Genomic DNA, 14,783 nt, shown 5'->3' with positions numbered 1-14,783 from the left:
GAGGGCATGTATGTTCCTACAATTAGCCTGTAGGCTAATGCTTAATAATCCATGAGCCTCCTCCATACTCCTGTGTTGCTTAGAAGCAAAAAGGAAAACAAATGGTGATGAGATCAGCAGCCTGCCCAGCCCTGCCATGCTCATGATTACAGAGGGAGCCCCCACAGTACCACCAGCCCCAAAGTCACTAGCAGTGAATTTGCTCTAGAAGGTAGCAAATTAAAACAAACTGGGAATGTTTGTTTAAATTGGTCCACTGCCTACTCTGGCAAAAAAAATCTCAGGGGCTTTTGCTGTGATTTTTGTCACCTACGGCATCTGCTGACTTAAACCAGTTCCTAAGAGCTCATTGTTTTAGAAAATTCAGGTCACCTAACATGCACGCAGAACGGAGTAGCCTTCAATATTTAGGCTGTCAGTCAAAACTCTCCAGAGAGTTACATGCCTGAAATGCAATTAAGGATGAAGAGCTGAATCAACACTGCGAGAATCTGGGCTGGTGGTTGCAGAATTTCTCGATGTTTCAAACCTGATAGGCCAGAAAACAATCCCATTTGGGCAAATGGCCTGGTTTAGCAATCAGGATTAGGCTGACAGAAGTTTTCTGTAATTTGTCTATTTCTTTCATAGTGTGGACATATTGTTAAATTAGTTAATGGGAAGAAAAAATGTTTAACAGCTAATGTGATCCTTTATATGGCATGCCATCTGTGTATTGTGTGCTGAATGTCACTGGCTGTGGGAGAGAGGAAATCATAAAGAATTTCAGCCTTGTCTTCTTTACTGTCATTATCCTGGGCAAGTATGATAAATAATCATATTTATGTTCTGGAGCATATACAGTTTAAATCAACCTATTAACCAGGAAGACATTCTTCACAGACTTTGAAAGGCACAAAAAAGATATCATCTCATCATAAGCAATCCATTTCATGGGTGTTGAGCACTAGAAACTTGGAATGGAGTGAACATGATAAGTTATTTTTCCTCTCACATTTAAATAAAGCTATTTACAGAGACATTATTCGAGCATATTTGGGGCTTATCCTGAGGTTCTGGAAGGCAACAAATCCAATTTTGTAGTCTGTTATGCAGATAGTTTAAGAAATTTTTAATTCTCTATGTCCCAAAATCATAAATTTTTTTAATTGGACGCATGTTTCTTTGAAAGACCTTTTGTATTAATTGGAGCTTCAAGAGAATCAGTTCAGTTATTCATCAGCCTGACAACTGTGGATCCTGCTGTCCTTCCAATGTGAGGTGTTACTCTGATCATCAGCAGAGCAGAGGAGATGGCTGACAATGAGCAGCTCGGGTATGGGTGCAGTTCTTGCCCTGTGGCTGCTGGCCCTTGCTCTGGCTCACCCTCACTCACCTGGCAGCCAAGGCTTTCCTCTCCTGAGGATGAAGATGCAGCTGCCACTCACTCACTCACTCACTCACTCACTCACTCACTCACTCACTCACTCACTCACTCACTCCAAAGACTTTGAGCACTGACAATTTTGTGGTCAAGCTATTCACTTAGGAAAGTAAAGGGTAAAGTTCAAGAATATCTAAGATAAAGGGGGAGCAATTTTGTCTGTGGAGAGGGATGACTCCTGTGTCAGATATGCTCCAGGATAGCCTCCATGAAGACCTACTTAAAATTTAATGCTTTCTGCTTTGCTCTTCCTTACCAGGAAAAAAAAAAAAAAAAAAAAAAAAGAAATCAAAAAACCAACTCAGAATGGGAACATTTATTTTCATGGCTGGTTGGATTTTTCCAGTACAGAAACATTTTCTGTATTCTTCCCTAGAAGAAACATTTTTACCACAAGACTGAACTTTTATTTTGCACCACTGGACTTGATTTGCATTTGTCTTTTCTGTAAGGCCTCTGGAGTTCTTGCAAGCAATAGCAACTGATTAAACTCCGTAACTGATTGCTATCCTTCCCCTTAGCTGTTGGACTATGACTTAAAATTGATAAAATGTACTGGACAGGTTATTGTTCTCTACTCTGCTTGGCTACTCAGCTTATTTATTATTTGGTACGACTTATCTCAAGAGTACTGTGGAGATGATTTGCAGAAAGTCTGGGATTCACTCATACATCTGGGTCTGGTTCATTGCTTTCCTACTCTGTTGTTCTGCAGAGACATATGTAGATCCATACCAGTTCTTTATTACTTTTCCTTCTCCTGTCATTTAGGTTCTTTTTTTTTTTCTTTAAAAGGAATGAAGAAAAAAAAAAGATAAGTGGGTTTAGATGTGTGGATTTTAGATGCTCACAGTAAGAGCTTTATTGATAATAGGTAAAAAGACAATACTGGCAAATATTTTTTTCCAACCATTTTAGGGGAGCAGGATTTTCAGATTGGGTACACAGGGTTATCTACCTTTTTAAAACAATTGCCTCACTACATTATGTTTTTGGATTTGTAATGTCTTTTTATGTCCTGTGGGACCATAGTGTGGTTATAGAAATCTGTTCTTATGGGTCACAAATTTATTTTTTATGTTATTTGTTAGAACTATGAATTAAAGAAAATTTACTGCAGTGATCCTGTTGAAAAACAGAAACTCACATATCAAGCATGACTTACTTAATGCCAAACACTAATCTGATATCAAAATACATAGCAGTCAAAAACTGTTTTGCAGCCAGAGTTTTTCAATTAATGTACCGATTTCTATTCCCAATTCCTGTAGATGTCTGCAGAAGCATATTTCAAAATTCTCCATATTAAAACATTTAAGTGAAAAATAAAGTGCACCTTAAAAACTGTATCACAAATTGTATAATAAATTCATCTGAATTTTTAGGCCAATTGCTACTGTATAGGCACAAATTATAATAACTGCCAGCAGGCTGACAAGTCAAAATAGAAACACTTGTTTTGAGTTAAGCTGGTTTTTCCGTCTTTGTTGATGAGCAGCATTCTTTCCCTCCAAAATTTACAGCTCTGGGTTCTACTGCCACTAAGAAAGACCAACAGTTTTCTGGTTGCCAGCTTTTCCTACCAGATAGAGAATGTTGGAGAAGAGCTTTTTGAGTCCATGTTGGAATCCTGTGGCCCTTGGCTGTCCTGACCTCAAACCAGCTATAACATGGTGGGTTTTGCTAGGGTTTTCTTTTGGGTTTTGAGCTTCTTTAAAGCTGAAACTTTGAAGCTCAAAATCCTCAGAAGGAACAGAAAGAGAAACCTCATGCAAACAAATACCACTGATCTTTACACAGCTTTGATCTCTTATGTATCTATGGTGCCTTTCATCATGAAGAAGCCCAGTAAGATTTATAAACTGCCTTCAAAGGGAAATATCTTATCGTCTGTACCACAATGTGCACACCACTGAAAACCAGTCTTCAGAGCAGATGACCTATACCACAATGTGCACACCTGGTGCACAATGCATATTAACCAGCAGTAGAGCAATAATTAGCAAATACAGAGGAAAAACATTATTTGGCAGGATCTACAATGCCAGAGAAAATAGTAGGGACCTCACATTTTTATGTCATATTTATTATTTTAACAGAACAGACTTCGTGAAACATTTCAAACTCCTGGGTGCAACAGCCCCTACTGCTGAGAGTGGCCCAGCAAGTGTTTTTGTTGCACCTGTCAGCAGGTTATGCCAGCCCATCTTCAGCACAGGGCTTCTGTATCTCCCCTCAGCATGCACTGGTACCCCAGGACTTCTGCCCAGAATATTTTACAAGCACATTTCTCCTCTCCCTCCACATCTCTCTTGAAAGTCCTGGCCTTAGGGAAACCAGCCGAAACAGCTCTTCTCCCTCCTTTCCATTAACCAGAATCTTTGATTAACTGAGCCTCTGACTGTCTGAAAATTGCAGGCACCCTTGAAGACTTTCAGGTAATTGCAGCATCTACTGTGTTTCAAAGCCGAAGCTTAGGCTGCTAAGCCATCTCCATAATGTCTGATCAATGGAGTGATCAATTAGGAATGGGAAAATGAGCTACAGTGCAGCCAGTGGAATGGCTAATGACCCATCATGGAGAAGTCTTTTAATCTCTGGGTCCCATGACTGCATGCCAACCTGCTCCCCCAGAAAGCTGGCAGGGTCTTGGAAAGTTGAAAATTACCATAAAAAAGAGAACAAATGGGGACTGGGTAAAAATCAATTAAAACTAGTGGTATTGTAAGGACCTAGAGTGGGCTCAGGAAAAATTCTAAGTGTTTGTTTAACGGATATGTGAGCTTGTTTCCCCTAGTAACTGTGTCTCTGTTTGATATGTATGAGGCTCTGAATATTTCATAGCAGTGATGGCTGTGTTCACTTAAAGGCAGCTGCTTAAAAAAAATTAAAATTCCAGAAAACACTTTGTCTTTCAACTCAGCATTATGTAATGTTTCAGGCTTGATACCCATTTTCTTTGAAGGCTTTTCCTACTGATAATATCAGAAGTGTCACCCAGGAAAGATGTTTCATCTGAAAAAGAAAAAAAGGTTGGTGGGTCTTAAAGGTTTTGTTTTGTTTTCTTTTTTTATTCCACTGACAGATAATGAGTGTTAATGCTTCATCTGAAACAAAAAAAGATAGCTGAATTGGAAGAGTGCTGGAGAGGAGGGCACTGGGGAACACATTTGTGAGCCATCACACAAATTCTCTGAGAAGCTCAGGCAGAAATTCAGAACATCACATCTTAACAGAACATAATGTATACTCCAGAAAGAGTAGAGATAATGTATCCTAATGTATTCAATATTTGCCTTTGATGTAAGCTTAAGCATTATTCCATATGTTTTACTCCATCACTATATTAATTTTGGTTGGAAACCATCACACATTAATTATCAAATGTGACTAAGCTCCAGCTCACTCGTTTTCCTAGGTTAATTGATGTCTGCTGTGAGACAGTTACACTGCAGAATTTTGTTTATAATAGCTGTGGCTAACATGTTAACAGAGATTCTGCCAGATTTGCCAACCATCAGGCACAAATACAGCTCAGCTGTCCAGGGGGAAGGCTGTATAGGAAAGGAAAGACCTCAGCCTCAGCAAAGATTTTGCAGATGCATGCACGGGGTCTTTGAAACGAAACAGAATAAATTAAAATCCATTTTTACAGGGACGGAATTAACTCATTTGGACCAAAGATGTTATATATTGCATGGCAATTATCTCAAGTAAATGCTTGAATAAAGAAGGCAGAAATGTAATTTTTTTTTCCCAGTATCACAGACCACTCCCTGACCTAATGCTTTACTTTGTTTTGAACAGCTATTATGTGAATTTTCAAGAACATTTTAAATAATAGATGTGCCATAATTACAGCCTGTGTTTCTTATGAGAGGGGGTTTTACTATTCAGATCTTGTCATTTTAAGATCAAAAGATTTCTATTTCAGAACTCTTTTCCTTACTGAGCTCTAGACAGACAGACTAGTTCGTGAGTTGCCAGATCCTTAGCACTTGTGAGCTCTATTGCCATTAAACTAAAGAAATGTCCTGAAAAATCCTTTATTACACAAGGAGCTTATTGCAGTATTGCCCACGCTTCTTTAATAGAGAAGCCGACATTCCCTCTGAAATAATCCAGAGACTGTCTTGTGTAAGTGGAGCCAGAGTGTTTTATCATCTAAAGAAAACTATTTAAAAATTTGAACTAACAGGAGAATTTTGTGGGGTTTTTTTCTCTTTGCTTACTTAATCATGGCTGTGTGCAGTTTTTTGCAATGTTTTATCATGTCCTGTTGGTCACCAGAGATTGCTGAGATACAAGGGCAAGAAGATGTCTCTATAGTCAGGGAAACAAAGGGGAAAATGATACTGAAGGTTTCCTGAAGTTGTTCTTTGCCTCTTCATCATCATAAACTAACATATAACCTTCTATTACAAGGTAAAGATTCATAAATCTAGACTCTGTTGTATGAAAAACAGCTCCTCCATTCTGTCCCATTGTCTGTACCTACAGGTGGGGAGACAGAAGTGAGGAGGGAATGTATACAGCTCATATTTGGCTCTTCAAATTCAAGGCTAAATGACAAAAGAAGTCTGAGTACAATAATTGTAAAATCACACAAACTGCAAAAGCTTCAGCCCAAATATTTTCAAGGGCAAAAATCTCTCAAGAATGATGGGCTTTTTCCTACTATGTGTCATTTCAAATGTTGTTAAGAAAATAGATTGTTTCTAGGTTTAGGCTCTGAGAAAAGAGACTGTTTGGGCTAGAGTGGGGATGTATTTGTTCTACTTATGACCTGTCTCTTGTGATGTGCCAACCTTGAACATTTGCTTATTTCTATTACAACTGCTTCTAGCTTCACTTGAGGCTTTAATGGGACATTTATTTGAGAGGATACTGCTGCATGAAAAAATAGCCTGCAAGTCTCTTTTTCCTGCAGCCACATCCTCTGCCATCCCCTCAGCTCAGCTAGCTGTATCAAGCTGAGTGACAGTTCAAGCTGAAAGATGATTTCTCCCAAAAGTATTATTTCCCAGCTGCTCTGGTTCCCTGACCTAGTTCATCACATTTCCTCAGCTTGGGCTGATACAGTGTATAAGGTAGAGGATGGGGACCAATTTGAGGCAAGGAAGCCATGATCTTGGTGGAGATAGATCTGTGACTTTTTATTGCAAAAATAGTGACCTTAACAAACAGGAAAACTCATTACAGTTATTTTCATATTGAGCTAAATTCTTCAGGCTTTAATCACTTTTTACCAAAATTTCTGCAGTCGGTAGAATCTCACTGAAACACAGGCAAAGCTTGAATCAGTGAAATATGAAACTTAAGAGGAAGGGTAAATGGCAAGAAAGGGGCAAAGATTTGAGAATCTGACCAAAATATTATGTAATGAACACCAGAACCTACTACAATGTTTGGAATCAACTCCTAGTTTTTTTTTTAATTGTCCTACTGGCCATCTGTTAGCATTATTCCACTTTCCATTTAAAAAGCCATCTCATCTTTAGCAGATGTTCAGTTTGTCTACATGTATATTTACTAATTCTTCTCAACTCTACTAATGGTCTTTGTACTCTCAGAACTACAAGTTTTCTTATACTGCCTCCACAGTCACTGTAACATCCTCTTAAAATTTGAATAGAAAGCTTCTATTAACATCTCCCTTCTTTGAGGAAATAGTATTCAAACATCTTCACAAAATAGCCTTTGCAGTTATCCCTAATGCTCAATAGCTGTAAACTCCAAAGTCCCTATTCATTCTGAAATATAAAATTGAGAGCCTTAACTATCTCTTCCATAGCTCTGAGTTGTCACAAAAAGAAATGATTGTCTGTTCACAAGGTAGTGAAGATTACTGTGTAGAATATCTGTCTGATACTACTTGCACTTGGACTGAAATAGAGTTTTCCCACTATTTCACATCCCATATAGAAGTCAATGTGTGTGGTTAATAGTAAAACAGGTAAGGGAAATATCACACAAGGCCATTTTGTGTCCTTCCAACCAAATGAACATGAGGAATGTTTGCCTCCTGTAGGTAGGCAGAGGTACAAAAGGTCAAACATTTGTATGGCATATATTGCACTGCAACTTCCTGACATTCTCAAGGTTTTCATGTTCTAAAAGAGTCATGTACCTGTCTCCTTTAATACATCTGTTAGCATTTTCTCTTCCCCATTTCTAAATTCTCTCCTATTTTATGAAATAGTTGTACAGTTAGGCTTTGTGCCTGTGTCTGATAGAAGAAATCAGGGTAGAAGCAGCTGAGGAAGGAAGAAAGGAATGTTTGCAGTGGGTGGGTAATGTGGATAAATGTAAAATGAAAATTCTTAGCAGGGCAGCAGGTGAATGTGAAAGATGATGGGACGGACTAGGAAGTCCCACTGAAGACTCACTGACATACTAAAGGAAAGGTGTGCAAAGGTTGTTATTTCATACCAAGCTGCCTGAAACTGATATGTTTGATAGAACAGCTACACAATTGGGAGTCAATTATTAGTGATGCTGCAGATTTCTGCAGAATACTGCCTCCTTGGAAGGAATATTCCATGGGGTAAATTTGAACCCAGCCCAGAAGCATGGCAGTCTTCCATCATTGCTGACTAACAATTAAGTTTCCTTTAAAACAGCTTGCTTTCAGCCATCTGTAGCTCTTAGCTTCCTTATCTTTGCTTTGGGCTTCTGCTTTCCCAAACAGACTTCATTTGATTGTCTCAGTAGCTGAAATAGCACAGCCTAAAACATAGCTGGCACACACAAGCTCTCTCTGCCCCCTTACTTGCTACAGGGTTTCAGCCTTCCCACTTGTTTCTGGGTCTGTTTTTATCTCCACTGTCACTTCCAGCAGGAGCATGAGGGAGGTGGGCAGCCTGTGCAGAGCTGGGCTGAACACTCTAAGAGAAGTGATGAGGAGAGCAGTTTTAGCCATGAATATCCTAATGAAGCTCCTGTGCTGACCTTACACACTTCTGATTAAGCAAATATGCAAATGCAAAGCAGCTCGGAACTGGATTAGCATTCAAAGGTTTTTAAAAAGCTACTGTGGCTACATGCAGAGTGACCTTTAGGCCTACTCAAATCTGCTAGAATGCAGATGAGGAAAAAGAAAGACATCATAAATACAGTAGGACTTGCAGCCACCATAAAATGTGCCACAGGAGGAAAATAATATCCAGATCAAGTTTTTACAGCTGATCTGGATACAGGGCAAGAGATTATTCTGCATCATAATTGGGGAGGCTTCTTGCAGCACCTTCCAAAACCAAAGTTAGCTCAACAGTTGGTTTGATCAAAATCCTGAGGTTTAATACATAAAAAAAAAAAAAAAAAAAAAAAAAAAAAAAAAAAAAAAAAAAAAAGGAAAGCTGATAAATAAGCCAAATCTGTGTCCCAAAAGTGCTGTAAAAATTCAGGGAGGAGCTGCTGTTTTCCACCATTTGGTGATTAGGAGGTTAGGAGGTGAACATAAGGAGCAAAACCTTCAATTCCCTTTAATTAAAGAAAAATTATGCAACAAGAAGATTCTTCATTATCACTGTCAGGTGCTATGATGGATCCAGCACAGTTCAAAACCACACTCTGGGCTGTGGTTTTAAGATTGGGCATCAAGAGCCACAGGTACCTGAAAGTTGTTCTAAGCTTGTCCCTCTAAGAGGAAGGAAAACCACTGGAAAGAAGTGGCAAAGAAATACTGGCCATTTAGAGTAAACTGCTCCCTCTACAAATACACACCTTATTTCTAGGGACACAGCACTGGAAGAGGTTCTCAAGACTGATTGCAAGGACCATGTTATATTCTTCGTAAATTGATGGGATTTAATTGCTGCTGTTCTGACTAAAGCCACTGAAAATCTGTTCTAGAATGAGTTTCCCTTGTAACTGAGAACTTCCTTCTGATTTTTCAGTCTAAATGTATTCACAGCTACCTTTCACCCCTTTTTTTTTTTTTTTTTTTTTTTTTCAGAAAACAATCTTTGTTTAATTGCTTCCTAAGGCCTATGTATCAATATCTTTATTTTATTGTTCTTGGAATACTACTTGAAAAACTATTTTAACAATGAAATAATGAAACAGGAGGATACTATAAACCATTTAAGGTCCTCTAGTCCTATAAACTCATTTAACTTTCATGCTAATGTCTATGGCTTAGGAATTTAAAAGAAACTTTTCATGTGGTTTTTTTTTTCAGGTTATACAAGATGAAAAATATCTGTGCTAAAATGCTATGAATACATCCATAGCAACCACACTTTTGGGTAATATATTTGTCATTTTTTTTTCTAAGAATTCTTTTAAAAGAAAAACTGAACACCGAAAGAAACAAACAAGCAAAAAGTTTTCCTATTGTGTTTTCTTGGTCATATTATATCTCCATATCTTAATGTAGCATGTCTATTTCTGTTTATTTTTACATCAATCAACTTCTTGATTTGGCAGATACTGTCAAATATGTTTGTTCACCCAACGCATAGTTGAGGTTCCAGAATGTCTTTATGCATATGGCAGCAGAACATTATAATACATTGCTTTATTTCCTTGTTTCTTGGAGATAAACAATAAAGGTCAAAATTTGCCACAGCTCAAATTACTGTAAAATGTTCACAATCATTTGTTTGACTTACAGCTGAAAGGTATAAACTTGTTTTACATCTTAGAAACAATAATACAGAGTTTTTTAATCTACTGATCCTTTGCATGAGAGGATGACTTTGGAAAGGTTCAAGAACTTGTTTTTCCATAGTTTTCTAAATCAACAGTAAAGAAAAATTTTGATAAAGATAACAAGAACCCTTAAAACCAATATAATGAAACTGTACGGGAAAATAGCAACAAATCTGTTTCTAAAGAGGATAGAACACATTTTTCCTGTGATTTAAACCCCATCAAGCTGTATTTAGAACTCAAATATTAAAAAAGCTCCATATTTTATGCCAGTTTAAAATGACAGGCTTCATATGGGCTCTGAAGCAAACACTAAAATAGTGCAGGCTGGTTCAGAGTCAGATCTGAGTCCCCTGAGAAAGCTGGTTGTTCTGTGCTTATCACAAAATGTAAAACTGAATTTTGTACCTTTACATGTAATAACTCTTCATACAGTGAATATCCTCCTTTATTTCTGCCCAATAGGAAGACTACATATATCAGCACGAGGATAAATATGGCTGATTATCATATGAGACCTTCTGTTTGTGCAGTCTGCAAACTAGAATCAAATGTTCCTTTATGAAAACAGCCTAACACTCTAAGAAAGAAAAAAGAAATCAACAAATCTTTATGAGGCATAATTGGGATCAAACAAAATTACTCTAATTCTGAGATATATTCCACAAGTTTTTAAACCATCCTTTAGTATTCTGTACTAAAGGCATGATTATACATTAAATTATAGCAGATGGCATCATGTAAAAGTATCATTTGTTAATATATTCTGCTGGGCTTAGCCATCAAGGTAGTACAAATTGGCATAAATTACACTTCCTTTTGGTTTTTTGGCATGTTGATTGCATTGCATTATGTTATTTCACAGGTCTATCCTTACCCCCTAAACTATAACTAAAAAGTCATCTTGTATAAACTAAATTCAGGAAGAGCAAAATCTCTGAAGATCAACTACAAACCCCAATGGCTGGCCCTAATCTTCCAGGAGAACCCAGTCAGCTCATTCTCCTCCTGAGCTAGACAGCCACCCTGAAAAGGCATGTTGCCAAGAAGACAGACAGAAGACAGGATAGATTTGAGAGAAAAAATGAAAGCTGGGAGTGGAATTAGACCCAAGCAGATTGTATCCATGCAAGTAAAGAAAGATGCAGGGAAGTGAGGGTTTGGAGCAGCTTCTTAGGTGGGTTCAGAGCTGAGATGAAGGTAAGAAGGGCTCTGTGCAGCATCACTGTCACACATTAGGAGAGGTAATTGTGCCTTGCTTTGCTCTTAGCGCCTTGCAGAGAAGCCAGGGATACCTCTCAAATGTCATGTTTTCCAGGGGGAAGCAGCCAGGAAAACACTGTAGTTGATATTTAGAGCAAGCAAGCCTGCGAATCACAACAGCAACCTGGTTTTCCTGTGTCACCTGCAGTGAGCCTGGGATGAGTGACCCGAGGAGCAGCGCTGGAGAAATGAAGCTGTAGCGCTGCAGTGTTCCAGCAGAGAGCAGCATCCGAATGTGGAAAAATCCTGCTATGCTGCTCTCCTCCAGCCAGCGCCTCCTGCTCCCTCTTACAGAGCCCGGGAATGTCACCCTTTTCCCCTCTCCGTAGTTCGTAGGTATATGAATTTATCACCTGAACATGAGCATTTAATAAAACATGGAACGGTATGATATCAGAAACGTCAAGTCAAGATTTAAGTTTGCATTTTAAAAATAAATTTGTCAGCAATTAAATAATTCAGATTCCAGAAGCAAAGTTGAACTCTCTCCATGTCCTACATTCTGCATGTTTTATGACTCAGATAGTGTTATAACACTGATTACTATATGATTAAACATAGATAGTTTAGGAATGGATAAATCATTCAATCCCAACCAGGGAGTAGAACCTCAGTTCAGAAGGTGTTGAATGCAGAATCACAGAATATTTTGATTTGGAAGGGACCCCCAAGGATCACCAAGTCTGAATGGCCCACACAGGGATCAAACCCACAATTTTGGTACTATTGGCACCATGCTGGACCATCTGAGCTAATCCCAGTATGTGTGTGTCTGTGTGTGTGCCTGTGTTCCTGTGTGCAGATAAAATCAACAAGTTCCAGCAAACACACACATGGGCAGCTCTGTTAAGTACTTTTAGGCTCCTGGGTTTTAAAACATGGGGTGAAAAAACAGTCTGCCCATGCGAAAGCAGCTAAATTAATGGTTCTTGGAGCTTAATCTTCTACATTTTTTAAAATCATTGCAGTTTCGTTGTCTCAGTAAGCTATTTTTGTTGAATTAATGTAAGCTACTGGAGAAAATTTGCCTATGTTAAGAGGCTGAGCCACACTGGAGTTGCTCTGCTCATCTGTGATATTCCTTCCTTCTAGCTGTCTCTTTGTCTGAATTTATGTCTTTACCACATGATACTGCTTAGCTTCATGAGCAGGGTGGTGTGATTCACAATAAAGATGCTGAAAGACCAGCAAGTAGTTTGGATGTTCCAGTCACTGTTCAGAGGTATTAATCTAAAAGGCTGCTACCCTTTCCCAAAAGGTGACAACTGTGATAGAACAAGAGTTTGGGAGGTGGTGCTACATAAACAGAAGTTCAAGAAACTGCTGGAGGCAACAGCCATGTTTTAAGATGTTGAATTAACCTCTGAACTGAGTGCACAAGCAACTGTGGGAGACACACCTGCCCTTCATAGATTTAATTCATAGTAATGAGTAGAAAATGGCTGAGCAGAAAACATTTGCAATTTTTGTGTATGGTTTGTGTGACACTGGCTATCAGACCGATCTTGTGGGTTTTGCCATGCTGAGAAATGATAAATCATGTAACAAGGAAATAAGAATATGGCTTAAGACATATTTCTGCTCTGTGTCTTTTTGACAAAAAAGAGATTGACATGAAAAGCTCTCAAAAATTAAATTACCAGTGCAGACAACCCTTCAGCATTCAGAAAAATAAAGACTTGCACATTTCTAGTTTATTTACAATTTTTTTTTTCTGAGATGAGAGAAGAAACCAAACCAACCAAACATATGCAAATAAACAAACAGAAAAACCCAAACATAAAACCACAATTCCATAAAAAACAAAAACACCCTCAACTCCCCACAAAAACAAATTAAACTTCTCACAAATCAAAACAAAACAACAGTGATACCCACCCAATTAATTCCCAAAAACAAGGGTTTAACAGTAAACCAGTGATACTTTCTTCATAGTCCTGCAACATTGAGTTCATGTGATAAAAATACAGTGGATTTTAATGTGAACAGTTTTGTACAAGCTTTGAAAAGTCAGGGTAGGAGGGTGTATAGAAAAGGGAAAATTGGAAATTAATTGAAAAGAAAACAGATGTTAGAGAAAGGCAGCAAAAACCTGCAGAAAGAAAATGAAAAAATAAAGTACTAAAATAAGTACTAAAAAGTAGAGAGAAAAAAAAGCATGGAATAAAAAAAGAGATGAATTTTGACTTCATACATTGTGAAATGTAGACATTTATCATAAATACTTATATCTATCTATGTAACTCAAAAAACTACATCCATTTCATTGCATTTTTCAGTTGAAAATGATTATGGTTTAAGTGTGTAGTATTTGCAATCTAACGTTCAAAGTAATTTTAAATCCCCCAGGAAGGATAAAAGTAAAACACTGCCTATTTGCTTTTTTCATACTTCAGTGCTCCCTCCCTGTGCCTTACTTTTCCTTGTACAAAAACTCCAGTTAAAAAACCAGAAAAATTGTCATGTTGAATGTCAGATTTTTCAAAGCTGCTCCTGCTCTGAATGTCACAGAAAAGCATACCCCCAATGCTCATCTGAGTTCATCTGTTAAAAATTGTAATTAAAATTGGCTTCACCCAAATACCTGTGTGATCCAACATGACCTTCCTTTTCCCTCTTTCTGCATTTCCAAGTCTCTTGCGCTTTCCCCAGATTTTCCAGCTGCCCCAGTAACTCCATCCCTCACTGGCACTTGTCTTCCCTTTCATCTGCTCTCAACCTGGGTGAAACTGGCTTCACATCCCAACTGCAGGAAACTTCACAGATGTTTGGTAAATTTGCCACATGGAAGGTCTAGCCAAATTTTTTGCTGGGTAGGGGATAATTTTGAAGGGTCAACTCCCTTAAAAGAGGCAGAAATAACATAGTAAAAAACAAAATTGAGGCACTTCAGCACACATGCAGAAAAATCTATATCAGCAGAAAAGGAGAGAAAAAGAAAGCAACTCTTCTGATAAATCTACTTGTCATTCTTAGCCGAACACTTCGCAAGAAATACGGGATGTTGTGCTGCCCACAGAGGCTCCACACCTTGTGAAGGACATGGTCTTATTGATATCTTGTTTTTACCTTCACCTCAGTAATGGCAGAGATTGTATCAGAAAGTTTTAAAAGCAAAATAGAGGTTAGATCCATTTTCGATACTCTAAATTAAAAGAATAAATGAATCACCCAACTGTAGTTAATGGGCAATTAACATAATTCTGGTCCGGTGTAGCTGAAAGATAATGAAAAAGCTGATTGCAAATGAACCAGCAGTAATGTGGGAGGTCATAATAGTCCCATAACTCTGAATGAGAAACCAATTTCTCCTCTAACACTTGGTGCTTTGATTGGTGAAGGGCTTTATCATACTATGAAATTTACCCGTGCTAGTATGAGACATTAAAAAAAGGTTCTGCTGTGTAAATGGTGGATGGCTGACAGAACAGGTACCCTGGGC

Source organism: Erithacus rubecula, assembly GCF_903797595.1.
Source record: "Erithacus rubecula genome assembly, chromosome: 2".
Classification (NCBI taxonomy): domain Eukaryota; kingdom Metazoa; phylum Chordata; class Aves; order Passeriformes; family Muscicapidae; genus Erithacus; species Erithacus rubecula.
Note: the sequence above shows the minus strand (reverse complement) of the source record.